This window comes from Maylandia zebra, linkage group LG7 (genome assembly GCF_041146795.1).
Source record: "Maylandia zebra isolate NMK-2024a linkage group LG7, Mzebra_GT3a, whole genome shotgun sequence".
NCBI classification, from domain to species: Eukaryota; Metazoa; Chordata; class Actinopteri; order Cichliformes; family Cichlidae; genus Maylandia; species Maylandia zebra.
Window position 1 is genome coordinate 25,036,928 of NC_135173.1, and position 19,993 is coordinate 25,056,920.

At 37.7% G+C, this 19,993-nt stretch overlaps 1 long non-coding RNA gene across 1 annotated transcript; it reads right to left on the reverse strand.

Moving 5' to 3' along the window:
- Positions 1-2,727: 2,727 nt before the first annotated feature.
- LOC143419663 (uncharacterized) lies at positions 2,728-6,225 on the reverse strand. Its single transcript, XR_013099676.1, has 3 exons — positions 5,949-6,225; positions 4,092-4,247; positions 2,728-3,663 (listed from the first exon to the last, which is right to left on the reverse strand). It is a non-coding gene; the product is annotated as an uncharacterized LOC143419663 (long non-coding RNA).
- Positions 6,226-19,993: the final 13,768 nt, after the last annotated feature.

Here is a 19,993-nt window from a genome sequence, read left to right on the forward strand (position 1 = left end):
TATTGTAAATCCTCAACAAATTATCCAAAAACCAAATACCAGATTCTGAAACTGAGAAATGTTGCTTCAAAAAGTTATGACAGGGCCATATTTATGACTCTGCATCATTTATTTGCTTTTTTAGAATGTTTATGAACATTTTGGGAAGAACTTTGAGAATAAAACTTTTAATGACTGTGCTGGAGTGGCAGATGTAAAGCCCTTTTGAAAGATCTTGTCTTGATGGTAGCACATGTTGCTCAGTAACAGTGCCTTTAAAGATGTGCAAGTTCTGCATGCCTCCCAGATGCTTGAACTGTGTGCTGATGGTCCCACCCCCTCTCAGTCTGGACGATGTAGCTTGATTTACAATAAGAATTTCCAGTTTCATATCCACGTACCACTAGGCTTTTATATGCAGTCTGTAAATGGCCAACTAGGGACCAGCACTGCAAAGTAGCTTAGCCTATAAATGCTGTGGTGTGTTGCCTTGTTCATGTAACATACTTTTAACTACACTCTGTATGTATGTAGCTTGTGTATGTAAATTTTAATGGAATGTGGTCAAATGAAATTTGAAATTAGACCAGATTTGACCTTTTCAGTGGTTTATATATATATATATATATATATATATATATATATATATATATATATAGTAGGGGTGCAACGATACACAAAATTCACGGTTCGGTTCGATACTTTGGTGTCACGGTTCAATATTTTTTCGATACAAACAAAATGATATTGAATCGTTCGATACAGTGCTCTCGGTTCGGTACACATATGTATCAAACAATACAAAATGTTTAATTTATTTTATCAACTTTTCTTCTGACAATGCTGTCTGTGTTGAGAGCTCAGTGGATCTGCGCTCGACTACTCCGCCTACACTGAAAAAAATAATCAGTGGGATAAACATAAAAAAATCATTGTAATCGGTTGCACGAAATTAAGTTATGTTTGGTTAACCTTAGTTTTTTATGTTATACCTGCACACATTTTTCTGGTAACACGAACATGACTTTTTTATGTTGTTGTTATGTTTTTCATTCCGGTCAAATATTTATAGAAACCACTTGTTTATCAGACATGAACTTTTTGTGTTAATTGTATTGGACTACTATATGTTATATTGACAAGATTATTTTATGGTAAGCTTATTTTATTTTATAACAAATTTCTAATATATAATATATAATCTAATATATAATTGAGTGTAGGGCTGGGCCATATTATACCGTTCACGGTAATACCGGTATAATGTTAGGCAACGATAGGAAAATGAAATATCGCGATAGAATATGAGTAAAACGCGCATGCGCAGCGCCTTTGTTTTCATACGCACATGGCCGATTGTTGAGTGAAACAAATGAACCAGAATTGGTTTGTAAAAATGGTGCAACTTCAGTGATGTGGAACTGGTTTGGTGTTTGTCCGTCAGATACACGACAAAGCACATTTTTTTGCAGAACATGCAAGCGGCCGTTGTATTTGTCGGACTAAGATGCTCTTAAATCTGGGAGTAATCTGGGTCCTAAACTCCGTACCTTCAGGTCAAACGAACACTGCAGCATCACTGAGAGTTAAAAACTGTCTAAATTCTTTAATAAAACGATCAGCATTGCTGCTTTACCAGGTGTAACTATGAAGTTTAACTTCCAGGCATCCATGAAAACAACATTTATTACATTTAACGGAGTTAGAAGTTAGCAGGAAGCTAGCGGAAGTTAGCTCGCTAGTTTCGCTAGTTACCCAAGCATGATATTGCATGTTCTGACTGAGAGATTTCTGAAAAAATTCAAACGTACAGCTCTGCTATCACTTCCAACATAAATGAAGACAGGAAACTAAACAGCAGTGGCGTTTGTAGGGTTACTGAAGTTGGGCTAGCTGGTATATAATGATGTGCTACGTGATCGCTAGCGACACAGCTATGTTAGCATGACATAAACAGTGAAGCTGGAGGACAAACACTAACACTTTTCCACTTATAAAAGTTAACGTGCCTGATAGTTAGGGACAAATGCAATCGCATGGCAGGATGCTGTAAACGGACCAAACTTCAGTCAGGAGAACAACTGAGATAATCCATCCACAATACAAGGTTAGTCATTAATATACTGCAACAACATGGGAATAGAGCAGCTGCCAGAGAATTCAACATTAATGAATCAATGGTACAGAAGTGGAGGAAGCAAGAAGAATGAGTTTAATAAAGTTTGATTTATCTGACTGCTTTGTTTCGCTTAATGTGCCTTATAATCCCGTGCACCTTATGGTCCGAAAAATAAGTACTGCACACTGCAGTTTAATGTTGCAAAGCACCTCTTTTTAACTTCAGTGGATATTATACATGGTTATGCTCAGGATATGTCAGCCCATTTCTACTGGAAATGCCTTTTGGTTAAACTTTCAGCAAGGAATTTGCATTTGCACTGTTACATTTTTATAAAGCTTTAATGTACATAAAAACCAGCTTCTTGTTTAAGTGAAAATAAATGGAAGGTTGTCTTTTTGCGCTAGTAATGTTATGGAGTTGTATTTTGTCTTGCATCAATTATATCGTCAGTTATATCGTTATCGCAAATTTTCAAATATATATCGTGATAAATATTTTTGGCCATATCGCCCTGCTCTAATTGAGTGTTCAATAAATAAAACTAAATTAAGGCTGATCTTACTGTATGTACTGTACACTTTCTCTCAATCAAAGAAATAAGCAAAACATTTTTGAACAATGACCTGTATTTTTGAAAATACTACACAGTTGTAACAATGGACTTTCAATTCATGGGTCATATTTGTACAATGCATCTCTTGAAAAACATTCCACAACATTCCTCAAAGTTATCTGCTGTAACCTGAATTCAACATTGTGGGGCCTTATGACATCGCGCTTATGTAAAAAATAGTTTTTTAAATGTAAGAGCCATGAGGTAATATGGCAACAGGGGTGTAATTATTAAAATGACACAAAGAAGAGACTTAAAATAACATTATAACCCACAGGCACAAAACCAAGAGACCTAAACTGATTAGTATTGGCTTGCTTCTATCATTAAACATCACAATCACTAGACGATGCAATCTGTTTGTAGTGGTGCACCTTGGGAAAAAAATTGCAAACTGGTGAAATTGATGCAAGGCACCATTTCCATTGAGAAAAATGGAAATTCAACGTTTGAATTTTTTTTTAAAAGAGCCATGGCTTGAAAAGTGAAAACTGCAGTAATAAAGGCCCCAAGTTGAAAAGTGCCAGAAAAATAGGTTTCACTATGTACTGCAACTTTACCAGTGCTGGCTTAAAAGAAAGGATGGTACATATTCGAAGAGGTAAACATGTTGTTCCCACATCATAACTGGAAAACTGTTCAATCGTACAGTCTGGTCCTGAAAACCTGGGCCTTCTTTGAAAGGCTGTTCCTTTTGAGCTCCATAACCAGTTTCTATAATACCTCAAAAGGTATACTTTTCCAGTGGATAGGTGAGGTTCAAAGTGTACATTAGTCCAAACAGCATTGCAGCTGCTAGGGTATAGTTATCCAAATCCTGCCAGACTCTCTGGCCTTCAAGGACTATCCTGATGTCCTCAGGGCTGCCATTGGCATCTCTTGACTTTATGATGTAAATTCCCATGGTTGTTTCCTTATTAGATCATTGGATAATGGCTTCATCTGTGGCCTAGAAAATGCAGAATTCCAAAATTTAATTAAACAGAACACTGGTCAAAGAACATTATACCAAATCTTATTTTAATCTGTGTCACTATTCCAAAAAATGTTAACATTAACACATTAGGTGAACAAAAATGGATTCATTACAGCATGTGATTTGAGTCCTCAGAATGCTTAAAAAGGTAATGCATGAAGTGAAATCTCCATGCAAAGAAGCGGAATACTGTCAGAGCATAGAGAGGTGTTCAACTATGAACTCCACACATCGTTCTAATGCAGGTAAAAAAGAAAAACAAAAAACAAAAAACGCACCGATGGTAAATTGTGAAAATCCCAGGTGATTTTCAACATACTCCTGGCATAGAGTGACAAGCAGCATTTTGTTAAAATTATTATTTTCCCTAGAGTGTATACACAAATTAATTTTTTTCTTACCTGGGCTGTGGGCTCCAGAATGTTCTGAAGTCTTCTTCCTATTTGTCCTCCTCGCCTTTTGAAGACCTTTATTAGTTTGTCAGATAGCACATCTATCTGCGAGAGTAATATGGACTGCAGTGGCATGGTGGTAATGCGCTTAAACTCTGCATTTATCTAAAAAGAGAAGTTGTCACATAAAAATGCTGTCAAAATCTCAAATCTCACAAGGTTACGTCCACACAAAGTTGTTATTTTTTGTCATATTACTATTTATTAGCTATGGGTCCCATGTTGCTGAGCAGTTCCATAGTTGCCCTTACTTCCATACCACCCAAAGCCTGTTTGCAATCACAGCAGTTGCCTCCTTCTGGCCATTTTGCAGTTCTGCCAAATGACCCAGAAACTACATCTATTATTGTCATATACACATCAAGGTCTTTCATTAATACTTAGTTAAATTAGTTAATTTGACCTTTCCAGAAAATTTACCTTACAGAATGTGAGATAACATATGCAAATCTTCACTAGTAAATAAAATAATGTTATTAAAACCTTAACTGTAACACCTCTACATAACAGCGCTAGAGAATTGTTCTGAAGCAACACCAATCTGCCCTACACGAGGATAAGCACCATATATCGATACAGAAAAAATAAATTTAACATATTTATATTGTCATTATTTTTATCTCTTTAAGCCCTCCTCTCAGTCTCTCTATAAATCAGTTAAAATAATTTGTTGGGTTTTTGTTTGTCTGTAACATGTTATCAGTACATTACATTCACTGCCCCAGAACATGAAATAAAACCCCACGTCATGCACTTCCTCTCCTAATGAGTACTGCATAGGTGTCATGCCCTAAATAAACCCACTTTAGTGAAGACCCCCCCCCCCCAACACACACAGAGCACACCCCATGGCAAACTAGCTTATTTAACTGTTTAACTAAAACATTTTAGGTACAACCAGTTAACTAAATGGACACAAGTTTGTTAGTCTGTATTCACTGAGAAAAAACAAGCGAATGTGACTGGGCACACACTGAAAAAAAGCTAATGCACATTAGCGGGGGGGCGGGGGCGGTGGAGTTTCAACAGAAAACATAACTATTTTCTGTGATTTTGATATGGCTGGTTTTAAAAGACTGAACATCCTTCTAAAACAAGTGAAAGGCGCGAGACTTAATTATGTTTAGACCAAAAATATAAATGATTCATGTTGGATATATTTACTGTGTTTTTACTATTTTAACAACCTCATCATTGCATTAGTCGCTTTATGCTATAGCATTACGCTTACATTAGCTTTAAGCTCAAGGTCGTCATTTTATTTAATTTCTTTTTCTGGGCTTACAAACAGGACACACAACATTTAGATAACCGTTACACTGAATCTTGGGTCTGTGTTGAGTCTTCCAGCTGCTGACTACAGAAGCTAGATTGACCTTTCAGCATGTTTATAGCGGCTGTGGCTATGTGCTGGTAATGTTACCGTGTGTGAGCAGTCACATTGGCAGCAGACATGTTTCAACAAACTAGTCATATCCCAGCCCTACATTAGCTTGTTTAATGGTTAAGACACTGCAGGTACCACCACTTACTACAGACACTGATGCAAGTTTGTAATAGTCTGTTAATTTAGACTGAAAGAATATACAAACAATATTAACTCACATTATATATGTTAATTACTAATTTGCTTATCGCATAATTTCGGTTACCATTAGCTAACTGGAGCTAGCTAACATTGGCCTTTCATGGTTTTCGATAAACAGCCCACATACCTGTAAAATAACAACACCCCAGTAAAAGTCCAAATATATAAAGGGTCTACACTCTTTCTCACTGGTGTGTTAGCTTTAAAATCTTATTTACCTTCAAGTGTAAAACTCCAGATGGTAGTAGATTTTCCAAAGCGAGAGACAAAAATGGCAGACAGTGCAGCCGATTTTTCCTTTCCAGGGGGCGGAGCTTGAGGATAAAACACGACTAACTTGTTTCTTTTCAACATGATTTGTTCTAAAAGAATGAATATTCTTAAAGAATATGTGAAAATTAAAAGACAAAAATATGTTTAGATGTGAAATTTAAATTAGTCATGCTGGATATATGAAGTAATTCTATGCAAATTCAACAACCACCCTATTGCATTTTTTTCAGTGTAGGCTGCACTGTCGAGTGCAGATCCACCGAGTGTAGCGCAAGCTAGCAAGACAGAAGCTATGGCAAATTGAACCTCCCCCACCCTCATTCAGATCTGGCCTTTGGAACTATTTTGGTCTTCATGTGAAGTATGACCCTGAAGGTAAGCGTGTCATGGGCAAAAGTAAAACAGTATGTCGGATGTGCCACGCAATGCTCAATTACATGGTGGGAACTACTGCGTTAGCGCAGTTAGCTCGTTAACGTGTTGACGCCGTCCAGCCCCACGCACCGGCGATCTGCGGTAGCTCGTTAATGGAGATTTGCCGTGTTGTGGCATTAACGTAATTTCAGATTAGCGCTGACAGCACTAGTGGGAACACAATGAATATGACTGCACATTTACGCCGACATCATCCTAGTGCAAAGACAAGTGGAAGCAGACAAAAACAAGAAGCACGCATGCTACAAACTTTACCCGAGTCATTTAGACAGCCGTTAGCACATGATTCTCCTTATGGGGACCTGATATGTTTAATATGCTGCTGAGAATATAGCCCAGAAGAAGCGTATAGTATAGTTTTTATTTTGGAAAGAGCCATTTCTCTGTAATAAACTCTCTTTTCCAAAGATGAGTGATTCCTCAATCAGATAGATTTATTATTTTATCCCTTTGCTGTTTCAGCAACATTAAATTTAAAAACTGTAAGTTTGAGTTAAAATATATATTTATAATTTTAATAAATGAAAAATTAAAAAAGCATGAACATTTTTTTGTATCGAAAAATATCCGTGACACCAAAGTATCGAACCGAACCGATCGGTGTATCGTTGCACCCCTAATATGAATATATATATATATATATATATATATATATATATATATATATATATATATATATATATATATAAAACTAATTTAATACAATGGAATAAATACATTCTTTAGAAAGCAGCTGCAGATACAGGCTGCCCTGCCCTTTTTACAAATTTAAAATCATGAAGTGGGTATAAGCCAATATATGACAAAATGACAAAGACACACCCAAGCCAAAGGTTTGGGTTTAAATGGTTTCTTGTGGTGTTTCACACTAAATAAATTCTACTTTAGCCTCGCTCATCTCAGTTCAGGCACTGAAGAGAAGAGTGAAGAGGTTGATGGTGACTCCTGACCAGTTGGAGAGAAGTTTAATCAACGACTCCACTTCACATTAATCTCAGCTAATGTTAGGGGGAGTGGTAATAAAAAATGTATAATGTGGCTTGATGGCCTCATAAAAACTCAGTTCTAGCTTCATTTATTGGAAAAAAAAAGATATGATTTTCCTCTAGTGGAGATGCATTTTTGATGAGGAACATGAAGCGTTTAGAGAGAAATAACCAAAAATGCATTAGGCAAACAATCAAGATAGGATTTGTATGTAATCATTGCACTGATGTCAATCTTTAAGTTGAGGATAGACAAAAAATTCTTCTTCTTCTTCAAGCCTGTGAGTTCTTCCTTCTCACAGGCTTGGAGGGTTTTTTGTTTGCTTGAATAATTCAGCAATATTTCTTCCTCATCTCTTTTTTATATGTAATCAAGTCAGGCTGTAATTATATCCTTTGGAGGACCTTTCAACATACCTTCCAGGCCCTTATTGGGAATTTGCATTTGTAATTGCTCTCTTCCTGCTGTGCTCCACTGATTTGCAGAATAGCAATAAACAAAACATGTCTCAGGATGCTTCCAACAGGAAATCAATGGGGAATTCTTCCTTTTAATCATTTTATACTTCAGCTGGGGAAAAAAAGTTTAATAATCAAGCAAAGGATTTTGGCTAGACTAAGCTTTAGTTACAAAAGTATTTCAGGTTTAGCTCAAAACAAAAATCCAGCCATCAGCAGTCATTTGACGTTCTGAGGGTGTTCCTGATCATGACCAATGAACCTTCACTTACTAACTCGGTGTGTGTTTCCCTCAGGCCACCAGTTTCTCCCGTGGCCACTTATATTAGAGTCAGTGTATCTGGAATCTCAGTCAGTCAAATTAGTGAGCAGTTGAGATATTAGACACTATCTGTCCTGAGAAATGCCTTGTTGATTTATGTGTTTTAATGTGGTCTACTTTTTTTTCACCACTAATGTTGGTGTTTCTTTAAAAGCCAGGTAAAACAGGACATCAAACACAGTTCAGATCTAATAGCTCATTTGCAGATTGCATAGCTTGGGGCGTGACTTTTACAATAGGACACTGGGACTGAAAATACGTGAATTCAGTGATTAAGAGGTATGGCCCATATAGTTTATATAGTGTACCCGCAGAAAGGGTATGAAAAAAAACCTAAGAGGAAAAAACACAAAATAAATTAAAAATAGCAGTATTAAACACAGTAAGGAGAGGAGAACATAATGAGAGGTTCTCCATCCACCTGGGCCTATGGTAGCTTGGGTTTTTCAATCATGTAAGCCATTACAAAGCTTTGGCATCTTAGTGAAATTACACTCACTGGTCACCTCATTAGATATGGCTGTTCAACAGCAAATTGGCACAAACATCTAATCAGACAGTCACGTGACGGTAACTCAGTATATTTACACAAATGGTCATGTTCAAGTGAACTTGCTGAAGTTCAAACAGAATGCTAATGAAAGGAGATTTAGTTGACTTCTAATATGACATGGTTGACGGTGCTAGTCTGCTTCAGAAACTGCTTGCTGGGATTTTCCAACACCTCATATCTCTCGGATTTACAGAGAGGGGTCCAAAAGAGGGAAATGTCAAATGAGCGGCAGCTCTCTGGGTGAAAATGCCTTGTTGATGCCAGAGGTCAGATAATGGCCTGACTGCTTTGAGTGAAGGCAACAGTAATTCACATAACCACTCTTTGAATGTACAGCGTTGAACCTTGAAAGAGTTGGGCTGTAGTGGCAGAAGGTCAGGATGGGTCATTCCTGTAAGCGAAGAACAGGAAACAGGAGGCTACAATTCACATGGCTCACCAAAGATGGGGCCTATCCAGATGTGCAAGCTGAGTAGCTTCTATATACAGTTTTGTGGAGACTGGTAACACTGAGCATCTTTACTTCTAAAAAAGCCCTGTCTCTCTCAGACCCTCTTTTTTCACCTAATCGTCTTACTGACCTCTTGTCAAGTAACCTAAGGAGCTGCCAAATGTTCCTCCAGGTGTTTTGCTTTTCCAGACTTTTGTTGCCCATGTCCCAACTTTTTTTTTTTTTTTGTGCTGCCATCAAATTCAAAATGAGCTAATGTGTTTCTAATGCATTTGATACATTGTTTATGTTCTATTGTGAATAAACTATGGCTGCATGAGCTTTGCAAATCACTGCAGTCTGTTTTAATCTGCGTTTTACACAGCATCCCAAAATCTTCTGAAATGGGTTTGAAAAATCTGTTGTCTTTTCTTTCAAATGTGAGAAACATGTAATCATGCTACATGTTTGTGTGATGCTGTGTGCTCAACAAGGACAACTTGTTTTTAAGCAACAATGTCAGGATTTAATTGGAATTTTTTTTCATTATCATCTTATTTGTCATCTTTTCCTCTCTTTCTTTCTTGCTCTTTAGGGAATAATGTGAATTCAATTACGTTGGGCTCAATTTCTTTCCACAGCAGACTGCAGCTGAAGTGTATGGAGGAAGGGGACAGGCTGGCTAACCGCTGGGTGATGTGTGGTTTATGGATGACTTCTTCTGGGGCTCTCAGGGAGTCTCTGTCTAAGTGTAGCTCCTCAAGGGTCAAATTAACACCCCAATCCACTAATCATTTTGAAGAGAAATTAACACAGCGCTTGTTTCTTGTTCTTTTCTTTCTTTCTTTCTTTCTTCCTTTTTTTTTTTTTTACAGCTCCTCTTAGTGAATTTAAATGCTACAGGTTCATGCACATATGTGTTTTGGTATCTGCAAGAAGAATAAAAAATATACTGTTCTCAGGGAACAAACCCTTTTCTAACAGTTGATAATTCATCATATAAAACTACATTCTCATGTCAGGTCACTGATCGCAACCTGTGGCAATTACACCCAGGCACAGAAATGTGTGAACATCTTCTGTGACCTGTATAAATCATATCCTGTGGCATATTTAAAGTATTATCATGCTATAATGAAATATTCAAATGCAGCCTGCCTGCTTCCAGCACGATAGAGCAGGTAAGTCTGCAGTGATGACACAGCGGCCTGGGAGGAATAAATGGGATTCATGGGAAATGAATCAGAGTCTGTAACACTTTCAGTGTGACGGATGAGGGCAGAAAGTGGGACAGAACCACAGGTTGGTTGGCTGCACAACTGGGCCGAGACACAACGCCCAGGGCAATGAAGGAGCTTCTGTGCGCTCCCAAAAATGGCACGCTCTGCACATTTTTTTCCCCTCTTTCATTAGCAGCATTGACTTTTATATTTTTTGCCTCTAAAGACACCTGACTGGGGTAAACAGTGAGGCCACGAACAAACAACTCTTGGTGATTTATGCTCGTGGAGGTGAACAGTGAGGAAAGAAACTACCTGGCAGGAGTAAGTGGTCTCACCAAGATAAACCAATAAGTAGCTCATGCATTAAACATGAGCTGCTCAGTTTGGATGTGCCACCCCTGAGAGTTTAGGCTTTGAAAGGAACGCATTCATATTTTAATCACACTGGAGGTTCAATTAATCACTGGACGGTTTAAGGGTGAAATTGATGAATATTCAGTTAGCAAGTGAAACGACTTCTGACCCCAGCTACTTGCTTTGGTTTTAATCATATTCCTGCATTTTGCGCCTCATCCTCTGGTTGTAATCTCTGAAGAGTAGCTCAGGTTGTTTTCTTTCTTTTTTTTTTATTTGAGTATGTTGATCTGTTTCACTTTATAAAACAAAAAAACAAAACATCTGAAAATAGAAAAGAGATGTCTATTTTTGGCAACAAAGAGGCAAGGTGGCAGAATAAAGGAACTTCTAAGGATTATGTGTATTAGTCCTCTTCTTGAGCCTCTGTGACTACAAAAGAACTCTAATACTTGGGCTAATACACCCTTTTGAATTTAACATTCGATATAATGGTATGGAGGCGAGTGACACTTCTATATGTTTTTACTTTCAGTTATTTCAAACTGAACACAGATTAAAAACTGCTTTTACAGAAAATGATATGTGACAGGGAAGATGAGCGTCAGAAGTCACTGACAGGAGCAACAACTTCAAAGTATCGATCTGAAAAAAGATTAAAATTGCTTATGAAAACTGTAAATCTATGACCCGGGAATTGCAGCCAAAAAAAAGTTACACCCAGTAAAAAAAAATGTTAAAAGGGCTGCAGATTTCTAATGTCAGTGTCTGTTGCTGTGAGATGACAGTTTTTCATCCCATTGTCATATTTTGTGCACTGTGAGCAACCTTACATGGTGTATTGTACAGTTTGACCATTGCTATCCCAGAACATATTTTTCTTATTGTACTGATGTCTGCAATTGTAGCAAACACTGACATACAGGAAGCATTTTTTATGAAGAAATTAATATGTCCTTAACACCTTAATCCCTTTGTAGCATTTTAGTTTGATACTAATTTAACAAAAAACAAAAAAAATCAATTTCCATCTGTTAAAGGAACTATTTCCATCTCTTTTCTCTGTTCACAATCTGCATGTTCCCAGGGGTGCAGCGACTGAGGACTCGTCTCTGGAGCTACAAAAATTTGAGTTTCATGTTCTCTCGCGGCGTGAAACTTTATGAAAGTTACATGCTTTCTACATGCTTTCAAGCGCTCATATACAGCACTAGCTATAACATCTGCATAGAATATTTTCATTTTGTTAGGATCTTTAGTTTCCAGATAGGGAAGAACTTTACCGATCTTTTTTTTTTTCAGAAAAAACGTAATTTAGAATTTTGTTTATTTATTTATTTTAAGTGCTACATGGTCCTCACCAGACAGTGATGATATTCCGCCTAAGGATTAGGCAGATAATAGCAGACTAGAATCAAAATTACATTTTCTATAAAAATCTTATTGGTAAGTAAAGGACCACGTCAGTTACATGTCAGTGATCTCCTCCAGCAAAATGGACAGACATTGATCTGCCCTGTTATGGATGAATAAGGGTCAGACTAATCTGCTTACATGCACTATCGCCTGCACTGATTAACTAGGGATTAAATATGCACTAGGTTGCGCAGTCCTGCACACGAACATATCAGGGGGTTACTTTTTTTAGGAATCCCTGAGTATCTCCAGACAGCAATTTAGCACTTTAGCTCCCTCCGCCACACTGGCTGGAAAATTATAGAGCCAGGCTGCTGGATGCTGAAACATTAAAGGAGGCTCCTCAGAGTGTCTCGCTGACTGCCAGACCCTGAAATGCAGATGGGTCCATATGGCTAGAAGAGCTGCTTAGAAAAGCTGAAGAACTTCAACCAAAACAGAGCAGAAATCCGAAGAACTCTATCCTGAAGCAAAGACCTTCATTTTCCAGATGTTCAAGCTGAGATCCAAACTTTAACTCACATCTCTTTGTGTGACTGTCTATTTCTATCACAAGAGATAAACTACAACAGAGAACAATATGAGCTCTCAGTGAGTCTCAAAGACTGAGCAAGATACTAACATGAGATGTTATATTTTCTTTTATGTCTACACTTTTTGAAAATTTTATTTTTCCTTGATATACCTTTTTTTTTTTTAAAAATCTCTCTTTGCTTTATGTGTCTCAGTTTTAAAAAGACTTTAGGATTTCTTTCTCAGCCTTACTTAAATTTACCCCTGTTCTATTACTCAGTTACTTGTCTGTGCATTTTATAGTCCTGTATTCCCCAATTCAAACTAGAAGAGAGACGTGAACAAGATGCACTTCTGCGTTTCTTCTCACTCACCTTTTTCTTCATAAAAGTGACTCTTTATTTGTAACCAGGTGGATGTCTCCTTTGGATTATCTGAAGAAACACTAACAGTGGCCTTAGTGTGAAAATAATGATAATAAAAGTAAAGAGACTGCACTGAAAAACTTACCTGTAGGTAAACATTTTTATGTAGACTAACAATCATTTTACATAATTGTGTTGTGTTTAATATGTTTAATAGTTGCATATTACTAGAGTATTCAAGATTGTACTTGATGGATAGCTCAGTCTCATTTTACAGTGTGGGACAGATACAGTCCACCCTCATCTCAAGTGGGTTGGACTAGTCGAACTGCCCTTTCTGTCAGTGCAAATACATTTTACTAAACATTTAATCCCTTAGACATTTTAATATGAGTAAAAGAAGTGCAATTTAACAGTAGTTCTCAGTTCCTTTACACGAGAAGTTCGTAAAAAGACAGAAAATAGTTAGTTAGTTAGTTAGTTAGTTAGTTAGTTAGTTATGATAGTTAGTTATGATAGTTTATTACCCAAATTGTCCTGTATTTGTGCTGTATCACTAGTGGAAAAGCAAAACTTTTCTGTCATTTAATTGCTTATCTATGACTTAACTGCTGTAGCATGTGTGGTATGGATGGCAATGCAGCTGTAGACTTTATTGACAAGAAAAGCTGCAAAACGTCTGACATACAGTTCTATGCACTCCTTTACATTTTCTAAAGCTTTCCAGTGGGCCAGATAGGACTCTTTGAAGGGCCGATTCTGGCCCCTGAGCCTTATGTTTGACACCCCTAGTATACGCTAATGCATCATATTCTACAAGATGATTATATGTTAACATTGCCATTGAATAAAATCTGTAGCGAAAATATTAATGAGCTATGAAAAGCTATCCTAAATTTAGAGTTAGTGAAGGTGCTTTCTGGTGATTCCAAGCATGGCCTTCAAATAATGCACTTAACTTGGGATACACGAAAGTCTTCTCAACCCATAAAACTGTGCTTCATCCAAAAAAAAAAAAAAAGAAAAATTCAAAGTCACTCACTGTGAAGAAAAATGCCGTTCATCATCTGCATTGAAAGGTTATAAAAAAAAATTATTTATAAAATAAAATGTTCCTTCCATCTGCAGCGGTGTACAAGTATAAAGTTTCTTGCATTAGAAATACTGAAGTAAATCAAAAACACCTTCAATGTCCAGATATTGAATATATGTATTTAAGTATATTCCAGCAGTGACATTTTTTTCAAAATCATTATTGTAATGCAAGTCTGTATCGTATATTTGTAATGTTTAGAACAGCAGTTCCTAAACTTTTTTTACTGGGCCCCCCTTTGTTTTACAAGAAAAATGTCCCCCTCCCCCCCACCACCCCCAACATATCCTCCAACCACACACACCCATATTTTGCTCCATTGCCGTTTATTTCACACCTCAAACATTTAAATGGTAAATGGTAAATGGCCTGTATTTATATAGCGCCTTACTTAGTAAACGATTAAGCAAATACAAGTAATCTGCAATAAATTACAGGTAGAAAGAAAGTAAACTACTAACTCTTTTACGCTACGTCCGCACCTACACGGGTATTTTTGAAAACGCAGCTGTTTCATCCACACGTAAACGGCGTTTCCAATCACCGAAAACGAGATTTTTTAAAACTCCTTTTTTGTGTTTATGTGTGGACGAGGAATACAGAGTTCGTCTGTACCTTTTTTCACGTCACGCTGTGCGCCACATTATTGTTTACATGAGATGAATTGCAGAATGGCAGATAGAGACAAAATATTGTTACTGTTAATCTGTATGTAAGCGTTTTACACGATTACATACACACACGCAGTTACTGTCCCTCTATTTAGAAAGGCAGAGGCGTCACGGTGTGATTATTTTACGTGTAGTTGTTTTTTTCCTGTGTAATAATATCGTTAGCTTCATAGCATAATTGCCTAAGTCATTTGACTAAGTCAATGACTTAGGCACTTATGCTATGAAGCTAGCGATATTCAACATTGCTATCAATACATTTTTCAAAAAATGCCTCTGTGCAAAATGGGTTCAAAAACATAAACAACCGTGGGATACTGTTTGTCTGTGATTTGAACAAACAAATCGTGGCAGGATCAGCCTGATATTATTTGTATCCCACTGTAACTTTACTGTATAAAGAGCTAACATCTCCAAAATGTCAGGAGTAGTTAGTCATTATAAGAAGTGTTTGTGAACTAAAAATCAAGAATGTGGGATACTGTGTGTCTGTGATTTGAAGAGCCCAGCGCTGCTCCCGAGGAAGGGAAAACCAATTCTGAGACCTACCTCGGCACTTGTGCAGGTGAAACCAAAGGGCAGATATGCTTCACCAGATTTTCTAGTCTTTGGCTTAGAATGAAGTTGGTTTGGAAACATATTCAGCGACGCTTCATCTCCTACTTTGCGTTTGTGTGCCCCGTGCTAGCAGTGTTTGTTTTTTTTTCCTTTTCATACCGTGCCCCTCCTGCAATGGCTCTGCGCCCCCCCCCCCCCCCCCCCCACCGGGAGGCGGGCCCCACACTTTGGGAAGCTCTGGTTTAGAAGATTGGTAGCTGAATAACTTTTCATAAATAAATGTTTATGAACTTCATTAGATTTGGCTTTAGGAATCGGAAGTGGACGGTTGGGTGTGCAAAATAGTCCTGGCTGACTCCCCAAAGATAAGATAGATAAGATAAGATAAGATAACTCTTTATTGTCATTGCACAGTCATACATAGTACAGTAGTACAATGAAATTGGAAAAACTGTCCTACGTCGGCACTACATATAACACAACACGACACGATATGACACATCACAACGTAACAAACAACACAACACAGTATATTAACTTAGTATAAAAAAGAAGAATAAGTGTATGTGTATTGCACACTGTTATTATTGCACATTAATTATTATTGCACCTTGTTATAAATATAAATATTATTGTTATCGTTTTAAACATTGTTACCTCCCCCTAAAAAGTCCAGGGAGGTATCCAGTCAGGTCAGCTATTTACATTGATCAAAGCTCATTGAGGTTAAGAAAAGTTCAGGAGTCTGGTTAAACATGGACAAATTCATAATGTCTCAAGTCATCGCAGACTGTCACTGTATTAGACCAGGCCTTCATCTTTCCTTAACCTTAATCACATACTGTCAGATGTAACCTTGAAAAATGCTGAATATGAGAAAAGAAATGAATGAAAGCATTTTTGGCCTGCAGATTCATGTTGTACTGACAGTCATGATATTTCAGTGGAAAAAATAAATATTTATGTCAGTGAACATTATGTTCAGTATCAGTATATTTGCAACTTATGATACAGATTGTTTATTTATTTACATTAATTGAAAAACGTGTGTAAGAAGAGCATTCAGTGGTGATAAATTAAACACCTTCTGGTTAAAATAAGTCAAAATGTATTATTTCTGACCAAACACGAATGTTGGTCATTCACATTGATGAGATATAAAAGGCACCATGCTGCGTTAATCTTCTGGGCTAAAGTGTGAGTTACTGAGTTAACCAACATGATTATTACCTTTTTCTAAATCTAAGGTACAATACATCTTATACACGAGAAACATATACTTCAGATCTCCTCAGTTTACGCAACCACTGAGACTTTCCCCACTGCTAAGCAAGAAAATTATATGTCTGTTTCTTCAGAAAAACCTTAACCTAGAAACTTTTGCCTTCAGTATGTGCACAGTCAGAGAGTGTCAGCAGGAGGACTTTGACTTTTGCTTTAGCAAAGTACGAAGCTGTTTCAAATAAAGTTGTGCTGCATAGGAGAGGATCTGCTGCCCCTGGACACTTTGACATGTGTGCTCCAATTCCTGCACTACACACTAGTGCCACTGATGTTTATGTAGGTTTGTGTTAGTGTGTCTGTTTGCGTTAGCCATCATGTGTGTCTTCACGCCGTGAATGCCACTGTTGGTGTGTGTGAGTTTGTGTAGGTGATGAAGAGTCCACTCCAGCAAGAAGGCAGAGGGAAATGCATCACTCTAAATAACAGTACTTAGAGCTGGCAGCGAGGGAGGGAAGGTTTGCTGAGCCTTTGGGGATAGTAGGCGGACAAATGCATCACACGCTATTTCCACCGAATCTACAGACGGCAACCTTTTGCTCATATAAAGATGATAATGAATCAGAGTCGAGATGGATGTCAGATGGAGCCACTTCCCTTTGCCCTGCTCTCCAGCCCAGCAGGTGGTCTTGCAGCTTGTGCCATGTTTGTCTCTTGGCCCTTGCTGTAGCATGAGTCATTGCCCTTAACATGAAGAGCAAGACAGATGAAGCCAGGGCGCATACATCCAAGCACATACTAACAAACACACATCCACACCAACCTGCTGTTTACATCAGGAGCATCTCTTCCTCAGAGTGCAGCTGCTCCCAGAGGAGGTGAGACATTCTGGGGGCTGCTTCTCCTCTGCAGTGGCTGCACTACTGAATTGCAGGAACAGAGGGATGGATAAATAGAAAATCAATGTGGCTTCATGGTCAGAGGATGCAGGGCTGTTTTCCCAATTATGGGAAATGTCGCTCCTAGTCAGTGAGGTCTGTCAGCCCTTTCCTGAGCTGTATGACATGCACAAAGCATGATTTGGGCTTATCTACAATATCTGAATAGATTTTAAAGAAAGATCTGGTTAATATTTCCTTTCTGTTTCTGTATAATCGACCTTTTGTTTTAACTTGTAAGATTAAAACTATGTCAGCATCACTTGGTTTGTAAATACTGTACTCGTTATTCTTTGGTACCGCTGTAAACATTTGTTTTTAGCTACTAAGCTGAAGTTATCATGTTGCCATTACTCATACAGCTGCATTACAGTTGTTTATGTTTATACACCACCACTCATTTAATCCATAGTTATTCTTCTCTGGCTCTCTTCCACAGTGTGTCTTCGTCCTGTCTTCCTCCCCTCACCCCAAATACGGCACACGGCTGCCCCTTCCTGAGCTTGGTTCTCCTGGAGGTTAAAAGGGAGTTTTTCCTTCCCGCTGTCGCCAAAGTGTTTGGTCATAGCGGGCCATCTGACTGTTGGGGTTCTTTCTGTTTTCTCTGTATTATTGAAGCATGTTTACCTTGCAATGGAAAATAGTTTGATGCAACTGTTGTTGCAATTTGGTGCTATATAAATAAAATTGATTTGAAAATTGAAAGGAAATAGGTTTGATCCTTCAGAGATATTATTTCATTTTTAAGGTGGACAATTTTACAAACATGGAACAAGATTGAATCAAGTGTTGAGCCAAATACCCACAAAAACGTTATGAGGATTTCTAAACATGTCTCACTCACATTTTAGCATTAATGAGTTAATATGCATGAGTTCATATATGTGAATGTTAACATTCTCCAACTTGACCTCCTGACCAGCCGGACTGGGTGAAAACTGTTTTTAACCTAAAACTGAGCAAATTTGGTTGCACTGACAATTGTATGCAGTAATTAATATATATTGTATTGGATCTAGGTTACTGTGCTGTATCAGAACATTATATTTATATATTTCAAGAAAGAAAGAAATCTTTTTCCCTGGCAAAGAGAATCCCTTTGTATACTTGTCTTCTCCTTCAGAATACCATATGTGAAGGGACTTATTCTAAATTGGCACTGACAAACAATGTCTCTTGGGATTTGGAGTGAATGATACCTTTTCACAGCTTTTTTTTTGTTGTGAAAGTCACTCTTGAAACTTTCTTTGGGAAGATTGAACTTTGAAATTCAAATGTGCCATGGTGGCTGTGTAACAACACAGTAAGAGAACAATCTCTTAGCACAGACAGAGACTAGACAGCATGGCATCTTTCTTTTTCAAATGCTGCCAGAATAATTGAAAGGAGTCCCTCTGAGGACAAATCATCAAATGTTTGTTTTTTAGATGATCTGCAAACTCCGCCAGCTTTAAAGTGGCCTTGACAGCAGCAGGGAGATCACTCCAGCTTTTCCATCTGTGATGCAAAAGGCAGTTCAAGTAGCTGCTAAAATACAGCAAATAGCGCATGTGGCGTGGTTGCTTAAAATGGTCCCGAAACGCATCTCTTCAGCCATTCCCAGCTGAGAAAAATGCATGAGTTTCTGGCCTAATTTTAGGTGGAGCACACTGCAAACGGGCTCATTTCTGTTTGTAAATCAGCCCAGATATTTCCCTTCTCCTTAAGTGGGCTTTTGCTACAGCATAGCAGCATGTGTTTCTCTGGCAGCGTTACAGCTGTTTTTAAGAGTCAATTGAAGACGCCCATCAAGGCTAACTACTTGTAATGAAGACTGTGTTTTTTCCCTTTCCTCTGACTTCTTAAAATGTAGCTGTAATAGAAGCTGAAATTACATTGCTTTTTGCTGTAGTGGCTTTCAAGTTGACTGGCTTTGTGAACAATGAAGTCATCAAGTGAACGTTGTACTTTACCAGGAATTTCTTTCTACTTAGCCTTCTGCCCGACAGTAAGCATTCAGCTCGGTGTCATTCAAATCAAATATGAATCATATGATGAATAAACCTTATTCACCCTGTTATCCACAGACAGACATACGAGAATTACCGGTAACAATTATTCATAATAACTTGATATCAAATGTAAATGTAAAACCCTATTTATGTATTGCATTCTATAAAACTTACATGGCATAAAATGTATTGAAAAATAATTCAATAATAAATGCATGTTTTAAATATGTCAGTGACTAGAACTGAAGAACACAATACAACTGACAATTTATTAATATACAGTTTAGATTAGAAGCAATACTGGACATGCAGATAAACTCTTTCTCCTATTCAGACATTGATCTGAGATTCTTGCATTGGGGGTGGAAGCCTGTCCAAGCTGTCATAGGGCGAGAGTCAGCGTGCATCCTGTACAGGTCTATCGCAAGGCTAACACAGAAAGACAGACAACATTTCACAGAC